Below are 18,468 nucleotides of genomic sequence, written 5' to 3' on the forward strand. Positions count from 1 at the left end.
AGGCCCGTATCCTCTCCAATGGACCAGGTACTGGAGGGAGCCTTGAACCATCCTGCTGTCCACAATCTTGGCCACCTCGAATTCTACCCCCTCAGGGGTGAGAACAGGGATCGGAGGTTTCCTCGAGGGAGCCAAGGACGGGGAGCAGCGTTTAAGGAGGGAGGCATGAAAGACGTCGTGCACTTGAAAAGACGGCGGCAACTCCAGTCGGAAGGAGACAGGGTTAAGGACTTCAATGACCTTGTACCGCCTTATAAACCGGGGAGCAAATTTCTTAGACGGGACTTTAAGGCGCAAATTTTTAGAGGATAGCCACACCAGATCCCCGACCACAAACAAAGGGGTTAGCAGAACGTCTTCTATCTGCCTGAGTCTTTTGTATGCTCTGGGACGCCTCTAGGTTCTTCTGAACCTGGGCCTAGACTGTGCACAGTTCCTGATGAACGACATCTACCTCGGGATTGTTGGAACTACCAGGTGAAACGGAGGAGAACCGTGGATTAAACCCAAAATTACAGAAAAAGGGGGAGACCCCTGACGAGTTACTGACCCGGTTATTAAGGGAAAATTCGGCGAGGGGAATGAATGAGACCCAATCATGTTGACAGCAAGAGATAAAACACCTTAAATATTGTTCTAGAGACTGATTAGTCCTCTCCGTTTGGCCATTAGTTTCAGGATGGAAAGCCGAGGAAAAGGACAGATCAATCTCCAACTTTTTACAGAAGACTCTCCCAAACAATGAAACAAATTGTACCCCTCTGTCAGAAACAATATTGACAGGAACCCCATGGAGACGCAGGATGTGTTTGATAAACAAGGTAGCTAACGTCTTAGCATTGGGTAGTTTCTTGAGGGGCACAAAGTGGCACATCTTACTGAAGCGGTCTACTACAACCCACACCACCGACTTGCCTTGAGATGGAGGCAAATCGGTGATAAAATCCATAAAGATATGGGTCCAAGGTCTCTGGGGAATTGGCAAAGAACATAGTAAGCCCGCTGGTCGGGACCTGGGAGTCTTGAACCTAGCACAAACCTCACAAGCGGCGACGTAGGCCTTAACGTCTTTAAGCAACCCAGGCCACCAGTAGTTTCTGGCAATGAGGTGCTTGGTACCCAGGATGCCTGGATGGCCAGATAGTGCAGAGTCATGATTTTCCCTAAGTACCCTTAGCCGGAGTTGCAGGGGAACAAACAGCTTGTTCTCAGGAAGGTTCCGGGGAGCTGAACCTTGATCAGCCGCAATTTCGGAGACTAAATCAGAATCAATAGAGGAAATGATTATACCTGGAGGTAAAACACAAGCAGGATCCTCCTCCGAAGGGGGGCTGGCCATGAAGCTACGCGACAGTGCGTCAGCCTTAATATTTTTAGACCCAGCCCTATAGGTGACCAAAAAGTTGAATCAGGTAAAAAATAACGCCCATCGAGCTTGTCTCGGGTTTAGTCTCCGGGCAGATTATAAGAAAAACAGATTCTTGTTGTCAATAAGGACCGTTACCTGGTGCCTAGCCCCCTCCAGGAAGAGGCGCCACTCTTCAAATGCCCATTTAATGGCTAAGGGTTCGAGGTTGCCAATATGATAGTTATTCTCAGTGGGCGAAAACTTCCTGGAGAAGTAGGCACAGGGACGAAGATGGGTGAGGGACCTGGTACGCTGGGACAAGACAGCACCCACTACAACCTCGGAGGCGTCAACCTCCACGATGAATGGCTCCATTTGGTTGGGCTGAACCAGCACTGGGGCCGAGATAAAGCACTTCTTAAGGACCTCAAAAGCCTGGACAGCCTCAGGAGGCCAGTGGAGGAGATCAGCACCTTTGCGAGTGAGATCCGTAAGAGGCTTAGCGATGACCGAGAATTTAGCAATAAATTTCCTGTAATAATTAGCGAATCCCAGGAAGCACTGTAACGCCTTCAGGAAGGCAGGTTGGACCCATTCCGCCACAGCCTGGACCTTGGCGGGGTCCATGCGGAATTCATGAGGAGTGAGGATTTGACCCAAAAATGGTATCTCTTGCACCCCAAACACACATTTTTCAGTCTTAGCAAACAGTTTGTTTTCCCGAAGCACCTGGAGCACCTTCCTGACATGCTCAATGTGGGAGGACCAGTCCTTGGAAAACACAAGTATGTCATCAAGGTACACTACAATAAATACCCCCAGATAGTCTCTTAAAATCACATTTATGAAATTCTGGAAGACCGCGGGAGCATTACACAACCCAAAGGGCATGACGAGGTATTCGAAATGACTTTCGGGCGTGTTAAAAGCAGTCTTCCACTCATCCCCCTCTTTGATGCGGATAAGGTTATAAGCCCCCCGTAGATCAAACTTAGAGAACAATTGGGCCCCCTGAACCTGATTGAAGAGATCAGGAATCAAAGGAAGGGGGTACCGGTTCCTTACAGTGACCTTATTCAAGTTCCGGTAGTCGATGTACGGCCTAAGACCACCATCCTTCTTCCCTATGAAGAAGAAGCCAGCACCTGCCGGAGATGTAGAGGGGCGAATGTAACCCTTGGCCAGACACTCCTGGATATACTCTCTCATGGCTTCACGTTCGGGACAAGAGAGATTGAATATCCTACCCTTAGGGAGCTTAGCTCCTGGTACCAAATCGATTGCGCAATCGTATTCTCTATGAGGAGGTAACACTTCGGAGGCCTCTTTAGAGAAAACATCAGCGGAGTCCTGAACAAACTCAGGTAGCGTGTTCACCTCCTCAGGGAGAGAAATAGAATTAACAGAAAAAAATGACGTCATGCATTCATTACCCCATTTGGTAAGATCCCCAGTATTCCAGTTAAACGTGGGACTATGCAACTGCAACCAGGGAAGGCCTAAAACCAAATCGGACGATAATCCCTGCATCACCAGTACAGAGCACTGCTCCAAATGCATGGAGCCAACAAGGAGTTCAAAAACAGGGGTATGCTGGGTAAAATAACTATTAGCAAGAGGAGTGGAGTCGATACCCACTACCGGGACAGGTTTAGGCAAATCAATCAATGGCATAGCTAGAGACATAGCAAATTCCACAGACATAATATTAGCAGAAGACCCTGAATCCACGAAGGCACTGCCGGTAGCAGACGTACCACCAAAAGAGACCTGAAAGGGAAGTTTGATTTTATTAGGTTTCATCTTTACGGAGGAAAGTTCAGGGGCGTCAGGAGCCAAGGAGAAGGCCCATTCTTGGGGCCCGTCCTGGAGCCGGGACATAATTATACCCACCCGCTGGCTCTCAGAACCTGAGGAGTGGGGCTTTAAGCAAAAATAGAGTCTACAACTCTCCCGAAAGGAAAAAAGTCTTCCGATCCCCTGAGAACCGGTCAGGCAACTTGAGGTGGGGTTCAAAAGGTGAGGTGGGGGGCACTACCAGGGAAGCATAACGCAGATTGTCCCTCTGAGCCAGGGCCTGGACCTGTAGGGAGAGGCCCTGCATCTGCTGAGCCAGGGTCTCAAGGGGGTCCATAGATGAGTCATGGACCAGGGTAGAGTAGGTATATGGGCCTGTGATTATGTAATGACAGGGTAGGGAGACAGACAGGTGAGCCCTAATCTACCCGCCACTCAGTCCCTGCCTACTTGCAACGACCCGTCCTAAGCGACGGGGTACAACTGGGCGACGGTCCCTACGCTCAGTAAGTGCAAGACAGACAAAACAGACAGGGGTACACAGAAGCTAGGGAAACGGGGCAGCTGCCCACGGAACACCGTGAGCAACAAGAGTGGTGAACGAGCCGAGTCAAACCAGGAGAGAGCGAGGTACAAAACGCTGAGCAGGAGAGTGGTCAGAAAGCCAAGGTCAATAACAAGCAGAGGATCAGAAGTACAAGCAGCAGCAGCAAGCCAGGAAACAAGCATAGAAGAATCACAGGCAAAGGATGAACAGGAAAGGCAGGTATAAATAGACAGTGGGTGGAAACTTGCTCCGTCTGGCCAGGCTGTGATAGGCTCTCCCACTCCTAAGCCTGCCATCCTGAGTGGTGGAAGATGGAGTCAGTCTCACAGACATAGGAGCAGGTGCAGACTGATTGCCCACGGGTGTCGACACAGAACCTGTGTCTGGCAAATCCTTTACAGAAGGTTAGTGAAACTTCACATTGAGCACCTATATTTATTTATCTGCTGGTTTAAATGCTTGGTAATAGTTTTTATTTTTATATGTGGCTATTAAAACATTAAAATAAATACTAAACACATTTCAGTTTTTACACTGGCAACTAGAGCACACACAGTGGGCTGACATTTCCTATTTTCTGCATCTCGCTTTTCAGCATTGCTCTGTATACTAGTGCAGGGTGAGCAGAGTCATCTCATTGTGATTAGAGTGCAGGAGATTTAATGACTTAATGATTACAGCTCTATTGTACTGATGGAGGCCTAGGTGAGGCAAAACACCTATGTACACAGATATGTATGCACCTGTATGCACCTCCTCTGCCACTCCTGGTCTATAGAGGAAGGGGCATTATCAGTCTAACAGGGTATCAGTTAATTAAATATTTTCTGACTATTAACTTGCACTCATTGCAGCTGCCGTAAAGCACACAAAGCCTGCTGTACTGTCTATACAAATAATAGAGTAAGTAAGAGTTTTCCTCCAATATGGCCACCTCCAGGGGAAAAAATAAATAATAAAAAAATTATAAATTACTCCAACAGGTATAAATAATAAACACATTGTACATTACCTTGAAAGAAAACGGGGTGATTTATGCAAAGACTGTTCGACAAATAACTTTTGTCATCAGTTGCATTCATTTTTTAAACATTAGTTATCCATTGCCAGACATGAAATTACAGAACAGCTATAGCACATAGGTCTGTGCATATTTCAATCACCTAACACAGTGAATAGTAAAATAATATACTTTACATGTGTTTGGCCTTAAGATACTGGATATTTTATTCCAGGAGACAAATCATAAAATACAAAAGCCTTGTTTGTGTTTTATGGTTTGTCTCCTGGAATAAAATATCCACTGTCCCAAGGCCAAACACATGTAAAATATTATATTTTAGTATTCAATGTTTTAGGTGATTGAAGTATGCACAGACCTATGTGTTTATAGAATCATATGCATTATATTAATGAATACTGTACATCCTAGATCAGGGGTCTCAAACTCGGCCGCGTAAGTGGGCCGCATATAGAAAAAATGGGAAGTTGACGGGCCGCTTTCAAATTTGATACAATACAAAATTATTGTTAATCAATTAGTTATTTGAACTACTATAACACTATATTACTAGAATAATAATACTACATTACCATAATAATAGCGCTAGGTTTAAAATTTGAGATATTTCTCCACGTGCTTATTTCAACAATCCAGCTTTCCAGTTTAAGTGTCGCTAAATGCAGTCTGGCGGCTCAGTTAGCACACATGTCAAGATTGGGTAGCCCCTTTTTAGATAGTGCCGCAGTGCCCTCTGTGGATGCTGCCGCAGTGCCCTCTGTGGATGCTGCCGCAGTGCCCTCTGTGGATAATGCAACACACCCCTAGATAAGGCCACAGTGCCCTCTGTAGATAAGGCCACAGTGCCCTCTGTAGATAAGGCCACAGTGCCCTCTGTAGATAATGCCACAGTGCCCTCTGTAGATAATGCAACACACCCCTAGATAAGGCCACAGTGCCCTCTGTAGATAAGGCCACAGTGCCCTCTGTAGATAAGGCCACAGTGCCCTCTGTAGATAAGGCCACAGTGCCCTCTGTAGATAAGGCCACAGTGCGATCTGTAGATAAGGCCACAGTGCTCTCTGTAGATAAGGCAACGCACCCCTAGATAATGCCAGTGTCCTCTTCAGATACTGTCACACACCCACTTGTAGATAACGCCACAGTGCCCTCTGTAGAGGCTGCCAAAGTGCCCCCTGTAGAGGCTGCCAAAGTGCCCTCTGTAGAGGCTGCCAAAGTGCCCTCTGTAGAGGCTGCCAAAGTGCCCTCTGTAGAGGCTGCCCCAGTGCCCTCTGTAGAGGCTGCCCCAGTGCCCTCTGTAGAGGCTGCCCCAGTGATGTCAGGGGCTTGCCCAGAGCTGGAGTCCCAGGCAGAGCGCTAGTAGGCTCTTCCTGGGACTCCAGCTGTGCTCCTGACATCACTGGAACTCCTGCTCTGGGGAAGCCCCTGACATCATTGTCGATGTATGGACAGCGATGTCAGAGGCTTCCCCAGAGTCCCGGAGCAGAGCCGATAATAGCGCTCTGCCCGGGACTCTGCTCTGTGGAAGACCCTGACACACTGTCCATATATGGGCAGCGAGGTCAGGGAATTCGACAGAGTCCCGGAGTAGAGCCGAAACCAGCGCTCTGCTCGGGACTCCGGCTCTGGGGAAGCCCCAGACATCGCTGTTCATATGTGGACAGCGATGTCAGGGAATTCCACAGAGTCCAGGAGCAGAGCCGACACCAGCGCTCTGCTCCACTCTGGGCAAGACCCTGACACACTGTCCATATATGGGCAGCGATGTCAGGGAATTCCACAGAGTCCCGGAGCAGAGCCGACACCAGCGCTGTGCTCGGGACTCCGGCTCTGGGGAAGCCCCAGACATCGCTGTTCATATGTGGACAGCGATGTCAGGGAATTCCAGAGTCCCAGAGCAGAGCCGACACCAGCGCTCTGCTCGGGACTCCGGCTCTGGGGAAGCCCCAGACATCGCTGTTCATATGTGGACAGCGATGTCAGGGAATTCCACAGAGTCCCGGAGCAGATCCAACACCAGCGCTCTGCTCGGGACTCCGGCTCTGGGGAAGCCCCAGACATCGCTGTTCATATGTGGACAGCGATGTCAGGGAATTCCAGAGTCTCGAAGCAGAGCCGATACTAGCGGCGCTGTGTCCCGCGGGACGCAGATGACAGCCCCAGGGGCCGAATGCGGCCCGCGGGCCGCGTGCTTGAGACCCCTGTCCTAGATGAACAGTAATTCTACTCCAAGCTTATACCCCACTAACTATCCCTTAACATTATTTTATGGATTAAAAAGATGGTTTGTAAAAATAAAGGAATAAGCTGATGTATTATGAAGTCCCTAGATTTCCACAAGGCAGCATGGCTTCTCCATTGGACAAAGCATTGATTTTACTCAAAATAAGGCGTGATTCCAAAGGCCCAAACAAAATGAAAACATCTGAGGTGAGTGCTTTGTATAGGAAACTGGTGGACAATTGTTTAACTTTAAGAGGAGGACCTCACAGATTTGTTATAGTACCTATATGCAGGGCCATATTTGTCACTAGGCACCAATGGACGTGTACGCAGGGCAACATGCCTTTGTGCACATTTTTATTAAATTACTTATTTGAAATCATCTTCCTCCACCACAACTAGAAGATCGCTTCCAAATTTGCCGTTTTTGCAGAAGATGGTGCTTTGGGTGCTTTTACGCCATGTGTATGGACTAGGAATGGTACAGGCAATACTAGTAATAGCCATCGCCCTAGTGCCATCCAGGCACCTGCTGCCTACAAAAGTGATCTGTACAGATCAAAGGCTATGCTAAAGGGGGACACTGACTCTGCTAAAGGGGAGCATTTCCTTGTTTAAATGGAATGACATTGCTGGATGGGGACACTTACTAGACTTGTTAGACCATGTTCAGATGTGGCAGAATTTTTCTGCTGCAAATGTTGGTGCAGATTCAGGGCAATTATGCAACGAATCTGCACCAACATTTGCATATTTGACAGGTAATTCAGACGTTGCAGATGTCACAGCGGACTTGCCACAGATTTCAGTTTTTGCATTGCAAAAGCTGAAATTCGCAGTGAAATTCAGCTTCTTCTTTGCAACATAATGAGCATGCTGCGGAGGGAAAATTCTGCACAGCAGCCTAAATTCCGGACAGTTATTTTCCGCAACGTCTGAAACTAACGTTCCTAGAAATGTATAGGAACCAATTTAAAAGACTGTCCGCAGCGGAATTCAACAGCAATTCTGCCACGTCTGAATGTAACCTTAAGGGGAATAGTGCATGTTTTCATTATTTAGTAAAGTTTTTGTATGCACTGTAAAATCTACATGTTGCAATATATATAATTACTGCGTGATCTATCTCATCATCGTCAGAAGATGTTGGACCCTAGCCAACACTTTTGAACAACACTAGGTTTCACCAGTACAATAAATGTGAATGGGGTTTTCAAAGCCCCATCCCCATGTAGATAAATAAAAAAAAAAAAATATAGAACATGCTCTTTTTCAAATCTGCAACATGCTCATAATGTTACGGAAATGCAGCGCATCCTCAGCACACTTAGCAGCAAAATCTGCTGCGTCATATTGACTGTGATGTTCTGTGAAAGCACTGGAGTCAAAGATGTCTGTGCGGCAAACTCTACACAAGCGAGTTGTAGCTAAAAAAGTCGTCACGGGGGGTCGGCTGGATGGAGAAGATGGAGAAGCCCACGACGCTATTCAGAGAAGACGTTATCTGTGAGTCACTGGATGTAATTGTTTATTCTTCATTTGATGAATTCTGATTAATATTCTATTAATTTAGCTAGTCTGCAGTGTGGTGATACTCTGCAGACAACCTATGTTGTATATGACCAGTATATATGGTCACTGTATTCAGTCTCAGTATGGTGGTAATATTCACTAACAGTATGTTAGATATATTTGTAATAATATCGTGTTTCTTATTTTGTAAAAGTATGGCGTTATTATTTAGTAACTATGTGATGGTAACACTCGGTAACTGTATGGCGACAATCAATCAGTGGATGGTGGTATTATTCAGTCACTGTATGGTGGTAATATTATGTCACTGTACGGTGGTATTATTCAATAACTGTATGGTGGTATTATTCAGTTATGGTTTGGTAATATTATTCAGTCAATGTATGGTAGTATTATTCAGTCGCTGTATTTATGATTATTTTGGGGTACGGCCAATCTATGTATACCGATTCTCGTACAACCCAGTGTGCCCTGTATTTCCCAATCGAGCACATTACTCTTGGGGAACACAGTCTACAACGATAAACACCATGACCTAGCCGAGTGGGATATATATTTATCAATTCTGCCACCCATAATGATTATCTTTATGGTGTCACAATTGATGATCAATGATAAACAATAGTTTCATTGCTGATATTCTCCTTCATTAACACTGACCAATCAGAAATGAGTGAATTATGACGATAATTGGCAAGTGTAAATAAGCTTTTAAGGATGCAGGATTTCAGCAGCGCGGCTTTTTGAGGTGAAGCACATGGTTTTACGAACTTTATTAGTATAAGATGCGCAGCCGAAAACTGCATAGCAAAACTGCTGCAATTCGCGGGTAAACCTACATGTGCGGTTCTCATATATATGCCTATACAGCCTATATGTGTGAATAAGAAATAACGTAAAGTTGCTATTTTGCCAATGAACAAACTATGATACAATGAGACGTTTGCAGTGGAAACCCATAATAATCACCAGTACTCCCCCAACAAGGTACAGGAAATTAAAGAAGCACTCCGAGAAAATCCTTTATCTTTGCGTCCGTTTGTAAAGTATGTGTGGTAAAAGGTAGTGTATCATATGGCAGAGAGTTCCATATGCAGGTGCATAACTTCAGAGGGTGCAGAGATTGCAATCGCACCCAAGACCATGAGCCAGAGGAGGGTACAAAAGGTTTGTTCTGCATGTGCAGCACAGTACTATAAATGGTAGTTATAAATAGTTGGGGGCCCTGTTGCATATTTTGCACGGAGCCATTGAAACGTCAAGTTACGCCTCTGACACAGTCTCAATGCTCTTATAGTAAACTAACCTCTGCTATGATGATGATGATGATGATAAAAACATTCTTTCCACCAGAAGTAGTGGATGTCCCCTTGTTACCGTATATCTACAGGCCTGTGTATGAAAAGATCATTGCACAGATCTTCTTATTAATGATTGATATATTTATACATAATGATTAGGTCACCCCCAAACCGTCTGTGCTTCTGAATATCCCCAAAATTGGTTATTTATCTTGCTGCAATCCATCCGTTCCCTTAAAGAGAGACTGTTAGCCAAATATGTCAAATTTGGCATGTGCATAGTGTTCCTGACTAAGCTCTGCCAGTAGTGTCCCCTGGGTGGCATCCTTCCGCCTTCCGTCAACTTCCTCTCTATGATTGACAGACTTCACAGAATCCATGTTTCCAGAGAATAATCAGTTAATCATAGGACAGCATGAAAGTGTTTATATGTCCTCTGCAGTGGCGTAACTACCGCTGTAGCAGCCGTAGCGGCCGCTACGGGGCCCGCCGGCACAGCCGCCCCCATGGCCGGAGGCTCTGCTAGCAGCCGCTATGGCTGCTACAGCTCGACACCACTGAAGGGGTTGTTCCTACAAAAGACATGCATCCCCTATCCACAGTGATTGTACACAGGCAGTTGTTAGGGCATACCTCAGAATGCCCTAACAACAGGAAATATGTTCAGACAGCCCTGGGGTCCTTAAATGGACCCTGGGCTGTCTGGCCATACAAGTTATGGGCTTTGACCGCGTCAGTTATTTTCTGTGACGCAATCTAAGTGCAGTCCCCTCTCCTTGAACGCCGCAATCAGCTTTCATCACGGCATTCAAAGAGTTAACGGCGGCGATCGTGCGCACAGATGGCTGTCACACAGGACGAGAATGCTCGTCCTAATGCGCCAAGTATTCGCTGCTCAGGATGAGCATTCTCGTCCTGTGTCGGCAACCAGTTAAAGGTGGATGTCCACTCAATTTTCATTTATTTATTTTTATTTATTTATAGAATAGGAATTCATACAGTTTTCTAATATGCATGTATTAGAGATCACACACACACACACACACACACACACACACACACACACACACACACACGAGACATGATGATAGGATGTTACTGTAGGTAGAAATACTTTATCATTTCTGCTCCTCAGTAACCTACTATTCACATGTTATGTACCTGGACAGTGTTACCTGAATGCCAGGGGTCGCATGATGTGTGGGTAGTGGGTCACATGACTGCCACCATCATTAGTCCATTCAAGAAAAAACCAGAGGAGATCCAGCGATAAAGATGTTGATAGGAAAAACTAGGTTTCCACTTTATTGGAGTACAAGATAAATACTTGAAAAACACCAGGAGGAAAAGACAAGGTGGTGATATGCGGCAATAGATAGCCTACGCGTTTCAGGCACTGGCTGTGCCCTTAATCATGTCTGACTCGACTCAGCCATGATTAAGGGCACAGCCAGTGCCTGAAACGCGTAGGCTATCTATTGCCGCATATCACCACCTTGTCTTTTCCTCCTGGTGTTTTTCAAGTATTTATCTTGTACTCCAATAAAGTGGAAACCTAGTTTTTCCTATCAACATCTTTATCGCTGGATCTCCTCTGGTTTCTTCTTCAATTGCTGCCGTGTGCCGTCGCGGTCGATCCGGGCGACTACAAACACTGGAGTGTTAGATTGGTGAGCTGGAGGTTTCCTCCCATTTCCTTTTTCCTCTGTTATTTTTAATTAGTCCATTCACTTATCCTATAGATGCATTACTATACACTAATCTCTGGGATATACCATATGTTTTTAAGTTTTTATATTTTTTTAGACAGAGGATACTGCACTGGTATAATAAAAATATATGAGCAGAATTTAAATAACTGTATATTAGAAATCTGCATGATTTCCTATTTATTAAATAATTTAATAAAAAAAATAAAAAGTGGACAACCTCTTTAACACCTTGCCAATAGGGTTACGTCATAGCCGGCGAGGGGAACTATGGAGCGGGCTCATGGGTTGAGCCTAATCCAAACTCAGCCGGTGTCAGCTGTAGGTTATAGTTGACACTTTACTGGAACAGGCAAAATCACTTTTTTCCAGTTCTTAAATATATTATATGGTACAACAACTAGTCTCATATAAAAACAAGTCTTCATACGACTATATGGACGAAGAAGGTATGGCTTTTAGGAAAGACGAAAATGAAAATAGCAGCAAGGGGTTAATATGCAGATGCACCCCCTTTTCCAGCTAGAACAGCTTCATCTCTTCTGGGTAGGCATTTCACAAAATTTTGGAGCGTGTCTGTTGGAATTTGTGGTGATTCCGTCAAAATAGAATTTGTGAGGTCAGACATTGATGTGAAACGAGAAGGTCTGGCTCGTAAGCAGGATTCCAATTCATCCGAAACGTATTCGATGAGGTTGAGGTCATGGCTCTGTGTAGGCCACTCGAATTCTTGCACACCAAACTCACCAAACCATGTCTTTATGTCTCGCCAAACCATGTCTCGTGCACTAGGGCACAGTCATGCTAGAACAGGAAAGGACTTTCTTCATACTATTGCCACATAGTTGGAAGCATACAATTGACTAATATGTCTGTAGCATTAATTTTATCCTAAACTGGAAATAAGAGTCCTAGCTCAGACCCTGAAGACAACCCCAGACCATTATCCCTCCTCCACTAAATTTTACAGTGGGGACTATGCATTCCAGTAGGTGGTGTTCCCTTGGCATCAGTTAAACACTGATTCGTCCATCAGACTGCCAGATAGTGAAGCGTTATTCATCACTCCAGAGAACACGTTTCCACTGCTCCAGAGTCTAGTAGTGGCGTGCTTTATACCACTCCAGCTGAGGCTTGGCATTCCGCGTGGTGGTCTTAGGCTTCTGTGCAGCTGCTCGACCAGGGAAACCCTTTTAAAAAAACTCCTGATGCACAGTTCTTGTGCTGATGTCACTTTCAGAGGCGGTTTTTACCTTTGTAGTAGTATGTGGGTGATGCAGCAAAGGATAGGTGACTTTTACGAGTCACGCGCTTCAGCACTCAGTGGCCCTGCTCTGAATTTGCGTGGTCTATTCCTTTGTGGCTGAGTTGCAACATTGCCACATTTATAGTCACTGAGTACTTCAGTGCGACCCATACAACTAGCAATTTTTGTCTTTGCAGATTGCATGGCTGTGTGCTTGATTTTATGTACCGGTTGTAAATGGGTGTGGCTGAAGTGTCTGTACTCAATAATTAGAAAGGATGTGCACATAATTTTGGCTATATAATGAATCTGTTTTATACACAGGTGCTCAAAACTGCACACTGTATTTAACAATTTGTAAAACTATTTTCTCACCACGTACATCCACGCCCCTTTTGATGCATTCCATGAACTTACTTGCCTTTAGAGCAGCTGTCTGGCATGGATCCCTACAATTAAATTTACTTTACACAAAAACCTTCAAGTCCATTTCATGTCTTGTGTTTTACATGTAATGGTGTAATTAAATTTCTGTAATGGTGAAATTTGTTTCCTTAGCATAACCATACATTTATCTGCATAACTTCATTTGTCACTTTCTGCTGAAGTCTGTAAGATTTATAAATATACCAAAAAAAAAAAAACAGATCCACAACTTACCTTTACTTTTCATTGGTGAACTTTTTGTTAGAACTTACATTTATGTCAAAAATACTCCAAAAACACGCCACTATTTTAGTGGTCCAGTTCACTTTCTGCACTTACTTATTAACATACTTTACTTTTCTAATTAATTTTTGCACACAATTCTACTTGTCTCTCATACACCAGTTTGCTGGATATTTAAAGACTATTTAAACGTGGAGTTATTTGGCACACACCTCATTTTGTCAAGGTGCTGAAAAATTATATTGCCACTTTCTAGACTACCGTAATTACTCATCATTGTCTCTTTGAAATGTGAGTTGGTTTTACTAGTATGGATTTTTGTTTTTGAAGACAACAACCTCTACACCTTCTTATACCTCAACACCTCTCTTCTTTGTATTTACATGTAGTTTTTGAACTCGGAGATGTTTGATGACTAGCATTTAGAATTGTGAATGGTTGACACTACATTGATGTATCCAAATGAAATTAATAGTACAGACAAAGGTAATATGGGTTTGGTCTATTATTTGGACAATCTAGCTATTATTAATAGCTACAAAAAGTCTCCAAAGTCAACAAATATGAAAACATCCCAAAATGGAACCATTAAACACAAGGTTTAATATCTGAGGTGACATTGTAGATCCTATTGAAAATTGTCCTTTACTTAAACATTGCAGTGACTTGTTACGTAATATTTATTGTATAAAATATAAGAGTAAATGTGCCAATGTAAGCGACAAAACATAAAGAGAGACTGTGCCGAACATGTTGGGGATTTCTGCGTAAAAACTGGTTTATTTAAAAGTTAAAGACATGTCTCAATGACTAACTGCTAGAAAAATATGAACGTATGATTCCGGATATAATTTGAGAAATACCCAGTGGGATATAAAGCACCTTTACTGCTACACGAGACATCTTACAGCACACCGATTGTTGTTTTTTCTTTTTTGCAAAGCTTAAAATGAGAATTTTCCATCAGGGTGATAACTGTGTCATCATTTATCATTACAACAACATAAATAGCTCCGAGAACTGTCCAGGGTCTGTAGAGCCAGGCTTGAGGTGGGAAGCCCAGTTGTTCATTCATTACAGTATTGTCTGAGAAAAACAGAACTTGCAAAATGGGAGATTTACAGCTTAGTCATAGGACATAAAAAAAGATGCGTATTTTCCTAAAATGCATTTTTAATTATGTAGACACATGAATAAAAAGGATATATACAAAGTATAGAAGGACAATGAATGGTGCAGCGATGTCCCTTGTAGTAACACAACATTTTTCTATTTTTTATGCCATATTTAGATTAAGAGAAAAAAATCACCGTTATATATTCTGCTTTCCTGGTTTTCTATTGAACACATTTGAATCCAGCATATGTGAGGTTTACTAGCAACTATTTTGGCTGTATGTTTTTTCATTATGGCCGGTAGCAATTTTCTAAAATGAGATGGGAGCTTTTGTCAAGAGCATCTGATTGATCAAAGAGAACTATCCCTTTGGAAGCAATCTGAAATTGTGCAGAATCGTGGGAGAGAGGTTAAAAACCCTTGTGATATTTGCTTTTATTTGATATAGCTGTTGATATTGCAAGTGCCAGAAAACTGGAGTGTAAAAAACAACAGGTCATCTAGAAAAAAAACACAGTATACAATACACAACCAGTTATTATGTTTATATTTGCATCTGTACCTTTCCATGAACAGTAACCGAAAACCAAACTGATAGGACTATACAATAAGAAATGAGGACAGGCTGTCATTTAAGCCAGGGTGATATACATGTCAAGTTCAGGAAGGACTGTGAAGAAACAGATTAGAGGACCAGCAAGATCATATATACCAAATATATTGTGACACATGCATTAAATAACAAATCTTACCTACCTTTTCTTAAAAGATCCTTCCAGTGCAGGAGACAAGGATATCATTGATGTGTGTGCAAATGGGATCCCCCCTCTTTAGGTTTCTTCCTCATTTTCAAGCTCTTGTATCCAAATAGATAATAAACTATATGACTAATATGAGCAGAATCTGTGGGTCTAGATCTTGCTGCAGGGCATTGCATAGCAAAGCTGTTTTTTCCTAGGTGTAGAGGCTGTGATTCCCTCCCTGTACCTTCCCATCCTGCTAATATTCTGCAGCCAGATGCATGCAACTGACTTCCACCAGTCTGGAGCTGACCTGCAGTGACGTCATTGCATCATTAAGTTTCCCCCTAGGAACACTACGCTTCTATTTATAGCAGCACATTAATTCTGCCAGTGAAGCATCTATCTGAAGCTCAGCATTAAACTGATTTTAACGCCCCCTTCTTCCACTTCCCTGCCAGGAACTGCTTTATCTTTTCTGTGCAGGCTATTCTCAGAACAAAGCAACTCCTATATATATATATATATATGTGTGTATATATATATATATATATATATATATATATATATATATATATATATATAATCTATCTATCTATCTATCTATCTATCTATCTATCTATCTATCTATCTATCTATCTATCTATCTATCTATCTATCTATCCATCATTTGTATGAAAAATATGGTATTGTGCTTTCCCTTTCTCCAGACTCTAGTCTATCACTGTATAGGAACAGTGCTATAGAGCTAAAAATAGAAAATGCTTAGCAGTTAGCTGTCGGGAATAAAGGCAAAGAGAGAGATGCTCGGTTCTGTAGGGCGTTTGTACAGAGGGAACTTCCCCCTTTCAGAACACAAATTTTTTTTGCAGCCATTGAATATTAGATTTCCGCTGTTATGATAATTCAAGAACCGGCAGTAAATTTAATTGGAATTAAGGATATTATGTAAAATTACAAAGTGGATTTCTTTTTTACTAGCACCAAAATATGCGCAGCATTATTGAGATGCAGTATTTTCCAGACATTGAAGGATGTGCATATTATTTGCACAAGAATTTAAAGCAACTGTATGTTAAATCTCTGCTTTATTATACATATGAAAAAAATAATATTTCACATAATTTATCAGTTTATTTTATGTATTATAGTAGAATGTAACATCTCATTAAAAGCATCTGGGTCAATGTGTGAAAGCTTGTTTCTTTAGAAAGTGAATTGAACCAATGAAGTCACATTCCTTTTTTTATACCTTTATTTCTTCAGCAACTGGGGACAGATAATGGTCAATGATGAATATTTCAATTGGTTCTATACTGATCTTTCTCTGCGGATTTGTACTATAAACAGATGTCATTAAATAAGATGGGGATATTACATTTATGGCTTGGGAGTTCACAATGACAGCAGGTCTATTTAAGTCACAGTTTTTCCTCCATTGTATATTTATGTAGGTTGCCAAAAAGAAGTCCAAAAATCAAGTATGAGGAGGAATGGAGATGAGTTATCAAAGGTTGTGGGAAGTAGGGATGTGAAGAGCAAAAGCAAGATAGACCTACAAGAAACCGTGATATGCAGGGTGGAAGTCATTGAAGGCAGCGGAGTGAGAAGAAATGTAACTGCAGCTGGTTATAATCCAGGAATAGTAGTCTATCGTGTATTCGCTATAGTAGCCGATTTCACACTTTATATTTTTTTCTTTGCTTGCTTGTCCTGCACAAACAATACACAACAACTATTGTACAGTATACCCACGTAGGAAGAAAATCAGTTTCTGAGAGTGAATCCTGCATTTAGAGCAATGCCGGACACTAAGCAGCCATGACACTGATCTACTGCGTTGCAGGGTTGAAATACAACCTTCTCTCTATAGATCTACACACAGACTTGTGTCTTCCAGTAAGGGTGCAGTCACATGCAGCAGATTTTGTTGCAGAAATTTCTGCGACTAAGAATAAGTTCAATTTATCTGAATGGGGTTGTTTCTAAAAGGGCATGCCCCCACGTGGCGGATTTCCTCCGCAACTGTCCGCATCAATGCAGCACAGAATCTGCGTTGCAGATTCTGCGGCGGATCTGCTCAAAATGTGCAGTAAATTGATGCGGACTAGCTGCTGCGGACTGCGGGAAAAGTGCTTCCCTTCTCTCTATCAGTGCAGGATAGAGAGAAGGGCCAGCACTTTCCCTAGTGAAAGTAAACAAATTTCATACTTACCGGCCGTTGTCTTGGTGACGCGTCCCTCTTTCGGCATCCAGCCCGACCTCCCTGGATGACACGGCAGTCCATGTGACCGCTGCAGCCTGTGATCGGCTGCAGCCGTCACTTACACTGAAACGTCATCCTGGGAAGCCGGACTGGAGACAGAAGCAGGGAGTTCTCGGTAAGTATGAACTTCTATTTTTTTGACAGGTTGCTGTATATTGGGATCGGTAGTCACTGTCCAGGGTGCAGAAACAGTTACTGCCGATCGCTTAACTCTTTCAGCACCCTGGACAGTGACTATTTACTGACGTCTCCTAGCAACGCTCCCGTAATTACGGGAGCCCCATTGACTTCCTCAGTCTGGCTGTAGACCTAGAAATACATAGGTCCAGCCAGAATGAAGAAATGTCATGTCAAAAAAGCAAGACGCATCCGCAGCACACATAACATGTGCATGACAGCTGCGGACTTCATTGCGGAATTTAGAATCTCCATTGAAGTCAATGGAGAAATTCCGCCATGAGTCCGCAACCAGTCCGCCACTGGTCCGCAACAGACAGAGCATGCTGCGGACACCAAATTCCGCTCCGCAGCCTATGCTCCGCAGCGGAATTTTACGCATCGTCTAAACAAACACTTCTAAATAGAAGTGGAAGTCAATGGAGAAATGGCTCCGCTGCAGATTAACGCTGCGGAGTGTCCGCAGCGGAATTCAAGTGAAATTCCGCCACGTGTGAACCCAGCCTAACAGTGGTAAGGATTTCTGCACGTTCCATTCAGATAAATAGAACTGAATTTCAGTCGCAGAAAATTTCTGCAACAAAATCTGGCGTGTGAATCCACCCTTAGGCTACATTCAGACGAGCATAGCTAACCTTGGGCTAATCTTGGACGTGAAAAACTGCAGGTCTTCACGTCCGAGGTGTACCTGTGCGGGGCGCGTTGTCATGGATCACCCATAGACTAGAGTTTATGAAGGGATGCATGATACGCAGTAAAATAGGATGTTCTATTT

This window comes from Rhinoderma darwinii, chromosome 3 (assembly GCF_050947455.1).
Source record: "Rhinoderma darwinii isolate aRhiDar2 chromosome 3, aRhiDar2.hap1, whole genome shotgun sequence".
NCBI lineage: Eukaryota > Metazoa > Chordata > Amphibia > Anura > Rhinodermatidae > Rhinoderma > Rhinoderma darwinii.